This window comes from Cornus florida, unplaced genomic scaffold (genome assembly GCF_030987335.1).
Source record: "Cornus florida cultivar Cherokee Brave unplaced genomic scaffold, ASM3098733v1 CherokeeBrave_3.0.0_Hap2_scaffold_138, whole genome shotgun sequence".
Classification (NCBI taxonomy): Eukaryota; Viridiplantae; Streptophyta; class Magnoliopsida; order Cornales; family Cornaceae; genus Cornus; species Cornus florida.
In genome coordinates, this window is record NW_026775625.1 from 49746 (window position 1) to 57500 (window position 7755).

General features: G+C 42.7%; 1 pseudogene; it reads right to left on the reverse strand.

The window, feature by feature from the left end:
• Positions 1-6916: 6916 nt before the first annotated feature.
• LOC132288720 (DNA-directed RNA polymerase subunit beta''-like) overlaps positions 6917-7755 on the reverse strand; it is a 3200-nt pseudogene continuing 2361 nt past the window's right edge.

Here is a 7755-nt window from a genome sequence, read left to right on the forward strand (position 1 = left end):
ACGGATTTACGTAGATAGAATGAATTCTCATCAGTGAATGAAATGAAGTGAATTGCTCGGTGAATCTGACTCAAATGCTAATAGCTATTAAGGAAATGGCTTCGGCGGATCTCTCGTTTGAATTGGGCCTTCCGGGGCATGGGCATCTATTTACATCCTTCCAAGCTGTCGAATTGAATTGCTCGCATCTGCCTTCCCATTTAGTGAATCTATGAGGGGCATACGTAATTCATTCATTCTCCTCATCGTCCAAGAAGCAGGTTCACGTCGCGAATTCTATAAATCAATTCTTTGCTCCACTCCAGCGACGAGGAAGATTGGATTTTCTTTCTCCCCTCCGCCTCTTCCGGGCACCTCTCTATCAAAGTCCTAAGCCAGTGAACTGCCGCTGAGGTCTCAACGAGCGAGCCTCCTCTTGCATCTTTTCACTCTGCAAGAGCTTTCTTTTGATTTCGAGTCTATGGGATATGGTACTGATTACAGCCTAGCCTTATTTATCAGTCCATAACGTGGAAGCTGACGTTGCAGTACGAGATGAAGTTCTCTCAATCGGTCCTTGGTGACTTCTTTGATTCCCCCAATCTCTGGTAAGCCGCCTCTGACGATTGGGCAAAGGAAGAAAGCTACCTATCAAAAGAAGGATGAGCACGCTATTCCATATTAATACCAGCTAGCAAGGGGGCGGATGAGGCGTATTGAATTTGTGATGATTTGCCTTTGCCTCTTAGCACTCCCGGGGTCTTTGGAAGAGTTCGTCTCAAGGTCGATAAGAATGAGCAAAACTCTAAGCATTCCTTTTCTTTTTCAAAATAGCTTCTTCCACAGAGTAGAGCAACCCAGATTGGTGGTTAACGTATCCGTTTTCTACGTAAGTAGACGCAAGGGGTTCAAGACCTTTACTATTCATAGAGTTCCGGGAGGATTGAATCGCCAAGAGCAAAAGAATAAGGCCGAAAGGCATAATGAGATCTGGGAACTGTATCTGTACAGGTTCCATATTCGTGGCATGCATCTCTTCGATACGAATAATGCGATAAATTATCTTATGTAGAGTAGAAAGGTGAAAGATGTTCATGAACTGATCCAAAAATCCTCTTTTAGGCTATGCAGATTGCTTCAAAATGGCTCTTTGCCTCCACCGAGAAACAATCTTGCTTCGGTTAGAGTGGAAATGAGACACCCCTGATCGTAGAATTGACATGACAGTTTTCCCTCTATCTAAGGGGTCATTCGAGCCCGCTTGAATGCCGTAAACCAGGCGTACTACACTTAGCCCCCTTTATTCTATTATGATTTTCTTCATGTTGGAAATGAAACTATAGCCTAAGAGATAGGATTTCTCAATGAATTTCGCTTCATTTTTATCTACTTCATTCTCAGTCTAGTCGAAGTAGAAAGCAGTTTATGAGCTGAATGAGTGATCTACGAAAGGGAAGATATAGGGCTTAGCAAGCGGTAGCTAATATCTCTCTCTAAATGAATGAATAATAGGATCTAGTGCACCATTTGACGAAAGAAAGAAGCGATTGGTTGATCATTGTGGGCTTTGGGCGAAAGATTAGTGACTACTAATTGACTGAAATGCTGACTTCTATATATGATACGATATTCTGTTCGACCTACTTCTAATCTAGATTTAGCTGAGCGAAGTAGACTTTCCTTTGTACGTGGCTATGTTGAAATGAAAGTTTAGCCCCTGGTCAAGAACCTTTTTTCGCAATCCATTCCTTAGTTCAGCATCCTAACCTCGGCAAAGAGATTGTCAGGAAGTGATTCATGAAATCGTGATGAAAACCTCCCATTGCAGCTTTGATAGGTAGCTTTCCCGTGATAGGGCGTGAACGGGCCTTAAAAGGAACGAGAATAGCAATAGAAGTAGTTTAGTTGGATGTGTTCGAGACTGATTCTGTAGTAGAGTTCCTCTTCGGAGAGAAAGGAAAGCGGTTAGGGAAGGAGTTCGATCTGGAACGAGCGCTTAATAGTGCCGGAGGTACTTAGTTAGGTAGTCGTCCGGGGTGACTGTGCTTTTCATCATAGGTATGATGACCTGGGAACAATAGAAAGGCTTCTACGCCTATAGCAATGACCAGAATGAAGAGGACGCTCGCCACACTACTGGAGAAGGAGCAGCCGATGTAATGATGACGAGAGGCTATGCCTATATATGCAATATGCATTCTTCGATTTTGCTTTCTATTGGTTTCTTTCTTTTGATCCGAAACTCGTAACATCCGCTGCATGTTCCTTAGCTTGTTGCTTTTCCTAATCTGCATTGTGACGTGTCGGTCTTCTAACTCAAATAGGCTGAAAGCACGAGCCCTATTCATCACGTCAGTCTAAGGAAGCGGAACAATGAATCAATTGGTTGAAACGAAGTCAAAGAATGGGAAGCTTGGAACATCCTAGGAATGGGTATGAGCTTCGGGATTTCCCTAACATTCATTGGGGTCGTCCGGGCTGAAAAAGCCGTCTACTTACAGCGCTTCTCAAAGAGAAATCACTTCCATGATGACTAAGATGACTAAAGGTAGGATCAAGTCCATTAGGAGCAAGGTCCATCACAAATCCATATATTTGTTTATAGAGTTCTAAGACTGATTCCTTTCCCCAATCGACTATTACTTCCTTACTAGAAAGCCTCTTTCACGTCCTAAATCGATAGACCTTTTCGAGGTGAGACTCCCACATCATAGCCAATTCTTCTTTGCTTCTTTCTATTCATTTCTCTCCTCTCCGTCATCCTGTTCTATCAATGTTGTCAGCTAAGCATTCGTTGTGGGCTCTTCCTAATAAAGGGTTCTCCCCGCTGTGTGTATACTTTTGTTGAGTAATCGCTCTCCTTGCCTTCTTTCTCCTGTTCCATCAATGTGTGAGGGGGGTCCTCTCCCCCATCCGGCATGCTTTTCGTTCTTACTGACCTGGTTTCGGGTTGTGAAAAGCTCCGATTTACTCCTCTTTGGTGGCAAAAACCCTGTAAGAGCACTATAACGTGCGTTACAGCTACAGTAAACCCACCATTGAATGGATTGCTTTTTCCTTGATCAAAAAGGCCTAGCCTACTGAGTAGGTCACTGAGCTATGACTACATACACGAATAAAAAAAAAAGAATGTTTTAGTCTCTCATTGGTGTAATGTTGAGCTGACGAACAGACAGCTTGAGAAAGAAGGCTGTCATTAATGGAGAGAGTTTCCCCAGGGAATGGTGCGCAAAGGCTTTTGATTGATTTTGATGTTCACGAGAGCTCCAAATCTGACATTCTATTCCTTGGCAACTGAAAAGGCACAAACACAGATCCACTCCTTTGCTGGCTGGGAGTGATGAATCGCTCAACGAAAAACCTTTTCGAGGAATAAAGTCACGCCTCAATCGGAGATCAAGAGTCAGAAAAAGCTCCGCTCATCAGCCTGGGTGGGCTCGACACCAACTTCTTTGGCAGCGACAGAAGCGAGAACATCTGGAGCAAATAATGGATAGGCAGAAGATGTTTCGGACGTTCGTACTAGTGTATAGAGTTCTTGGCCGATACGAGAATCCCCTTAGTTTTGTAAATCAAAAGCACTCTGAAAATGAATCTTGGGTGAGTTTGTTTGCTTTCTGAAAGAAATTCCCAGGTGTACAGTTGAGATTGGAAGAAATGAAAAGATGCTGCTATTCGAAAGCCTTGAAACTAGCTCCAGTATGGTAGTTTTCTTTTAGAAGGGCATATACCCCCCTACTTATAGACGAGAAAAGTAGCTCCAAGACAGAACAGAAAGAGCATTTTTCCCCCAATCACTCAGAAGCGAGTACTACATCAAATAGAAAAGAAACAAAAGACCTCCCATGTAATTCCGTTCACTTCGTGATAGGTGCGCCTAAGCTTGCTCGAAAGAAAAGAAGTTGATATTCTCTTAAGAAACCACATCATCAGGTACACTTCCTTTAACCGATGAAAAGGGAAGAATGGTGGAGCAATAAGGCTGACTCTCCTATTCTTCTACTGTTCATAGGTTTCGTGAAGGTATCAGATATCTAAGGGGCAAGCGACTGAAAAGTCATTACTTCGGGGTCGGCTAGTAGGAATCCTGGCTTAGTGATGGCGTTCTCATTCATCTTTCTTCCTTTCCGGCGGGAAATCAAATAACGCCCGGGTCTCTCTGCAATGAGCAGACGCACTTGATAGTGAATTGCTCATTAATGAGAGGGATAGAATCAAATAATCTCTTTCACAACTACAACGAATTCATTTGCCCATGACAACGTTTCTAATCAATCAGATGATCAAGGAAAACCCATCCATAAGATCAACCATGTTCAATATCAATATGAATTTCTCGACTCATCCTTATTTTAGGCTTTCCGTCTCATCTTCGAATTTCATTTTGCTGTCTTTTCACTCCCGAATGTCTCTTTTTTTCTGTCTTCTAGCTGTGTGTCGTACCGCTCGTCACTCTTTTTCTACTCACAACGCTACTGCTAATCCAACTTCCAATCGCCGAAGTCGTTGCCGGGGAAGACGGCCTACAGTCCCGAAAGATTTTGTTGCCCTTCTTCGGTCCGAAGACCCCTCGCTTAAGAAGGTGGGCTTGATGCTTAAATTTGTTCAACTTATTGAATTTCTCTGGACAACGCATGAAGATTATCATGAATTTACTACGTCTCGCGCTTTGGCAGACTTAAAAGCTTCTTTATTGGATGAAACCTTTTTCTCCAATGAGAAGATCCTATCGCCCCAAACCGAACAAGCCGGGGCAGCTTAGACCTATTACCAAACCGCACAGTCCTGACATACTGGTCTTGAAAGCCCTGGCAACCCATCTAGACATCTTATTTGACGAACGCTTTTTCCCCGAGTCACATGGTTTTCGAAAAAGTAAGAGTATTACTACCCTTTATCTTCAGACCGAAAGTTGGGGGCCAGTTGACCGGCTGATCAAGGCTGATGTTGTGAAATGCTTTGATAGACTCGACCATAAGCTGCTACTATCTGCAATAGAAGATCATTTGGGTAACGAGAATAGAGCTTTTATCAATCTAATAGCGAACTTCCTAACTGCCAAGATCTTTGATGAAAATCAAGAAGATTTGTCGAACGAAACGCAAGGAATGCCACAGGGGTGCTCGCCTTCTCCCGTATTAATGAATATATATCTACATAGACTGGATAAGAAAATACAAGAAGTGCTCGTACCATATGGGCAAATCAAGTACGCGCGGTATGCCGACGATCTTCTCTTTGCCATTAAACGCGGAGTGAATTCAGACAAGGCATACCGAAGATTTCGACAGATTTTCAACCAATCCTTGAAAGAAAGAAAACTACAAGAAACCACAGTACAACTGATAAGGGGGAGGGCGAACAAGACCAGAGTCCTGGGGCTGGTAGTATCCATCAGAGAGAATGGAATGTTACAAATTATAACACCATTGGAAAGGTGGAAAAAAAAATTCACATTAGAACAAATCATGACAAAAATGAAGGGAGAAACAACGATAGAAAAATTCTTAATAGCATTGGAAGAGGCCATCACCTCAAGACTAAAATGGGCATTCCAATCTTCCTATCAACATAAACAGAACGAAGTAATAAAGCATTTCACGAAATTGATACCAGAAAGAGTACACGAATTTCTAATGAAAACTGGGGCTAAAAAAGAGAAAAAGCAAACACGGAAAATCACATTTTTGATGAAGAAAATTGCAAAGATAGTAAGACAACTAGCGAGCACAACCAGAAAAAAGAAAGAAGAAATACATCAGTCTCAGACGATCTAGATTTGCCTCAATTCGCTCTTGCCTGCCCATAATCTTCCATCCATTTGGTGGAATATGGATGGTATCGATAGCAATAGCTGTTTTTCCAGTTTGTTGGTCCCCGCTTTTAGTATGCTAATAGATAGTACAAGAATAACAGGTTCATTCGCTTAGACAGTCTATGAGAGGTGGTTGAGTGGGACGACCAGGTAGGTTGTTCATCTTCATAGTGGAGATCGATAGTAGGGTCCAATTCTTTGATATAGGTGAGTCTATTGGCTAAAGTTTGTGGTACCTCTCTCTAGGCCTAGGGTCGGGTACTAATATCCTATCTCGCGGGTCTCACCTTATTATAGAAGAACTCGCCCTTATTAGCTCAATAAATGGTCAAGTCAGATATCTGATCTCGCTTCCTCATTTGGAGGTGAATTCCTTCCTTTTCTCCTTATACCGATGGCATCTGAAACTTTGGCCTTAGCCGGCTTCTTCTCGTTTAGGGCAAGAGCTAGAGCTAGCAGCCCCTTCAAGTGATCTGTGATCCACCCGCGAGGAAGCCTCTGTACGACTTCCTTGGTCACTCTCTAAAGCGTAGTGTACTCTAGACTTCGTCTATCGGCAGGTTATTGGTATAGTCTTTTTGGTGGAACTTCCAAGATAAAGAAGAGACATCGTAGACCTGGGCATAGCAGCAATGATGGCGCCCCTTCAATAGAATGATTTTGACATGAAGCTCAGAAATGTATTGTATTGCCCAAAAAAGGCGTGAACGACATCGTATTTTGCCTAGTCTCCGTCGTTTGCGCATCGGATGCCAACACATGAATAGAAGTGTAAAAGGAGATCGAGTCTTTCATTTTGCTCATAGTCAGACAGTGCCTTTATATACGTCATTCTTTCCTGCTTGAGCAATAAGGGGGTATAAAGATATAGGAGAAAATCCTGCGCGGCTCTCCCTTCAAAGGCCGAAAGGGATGAAATCAGCACATATAAGCAACGGCGCCAGAAAGAGCATTCTATTCATTCATCCCAATAGTCATGGAAAGCGCCGAGACAGAGGGAAAGGGTGGGATCTGTTTACTAGGAGCTCTCGTAGAAGCTCCAGTCGAAGAAGATTCAGAGACTCAGAATCTTAGTGTCTATCGCGTAATCATTCCAATCCCAATGTTGAGGTATGACTTTGTTACAGTCTTTTGTGGGTGCCGTAGATCTTCTCATCTTTTTTTTGTATTGTCTTTTATTTCTTCATTAAGAAGGACTTACAAGCAAAGAAACTTATATCCATAAGGGTCTCTTCTTGCATGGAAAAAAACCACTCATCCGCTCATGTGATATAGCCCCACAGCGACATTCTATTATGAGTCTTCGCGAAAACCTTGCCATACCTAGTGTCCAACTCTATTTGCTTGCCTTTCCTTCAAAACTATTAAGATAGGTCTGACCACTTTCTCAATCCACATTTCCTTTATCAGACTGTTTTGGCAGAAAGTGGAAGTTCTCTACTGAGACCATTACAAGCAAGCGCAGCGGCGAAGAAAGAAAGACCAGATTTTCCTCTCGAAGGGATGTGGTGAGGCAGATGAAGCTTGAAAGTTCATGGTCTCAGAAGCAGATGCTCCCGTAGAGAATCCTTCGTTGGAGTTGACGGATTGATATTGGTGCGATCCGATCCATTTTCAGAGATCAATCCTGAACCTGATGGATCATTCCTTTTGCTGGTATACGAAATAGGGGACTTCACTAAGTCGATTCTTAGGAAATCTTGAATCAAACCATTTGTCCTTATTTCAACAAAAGAAGCATGGGCCTCGTCGATATAAGAACTTTTTTTGTCTTGGCCCCAATTCAACACTAAACAAGTCCGAACTAATTGAATACTTGTGTCAGGAATTCCCCGAATTGGTTTGCCATTTCCATAAAGGATATAATTGACAACTCGAAGTTGCACATTATCCCTTTCCTGCAACAGATCCGGGGGGAAAAGTGTTGCTAAATTTATACCGTCCGTTATTTCATATGCGAC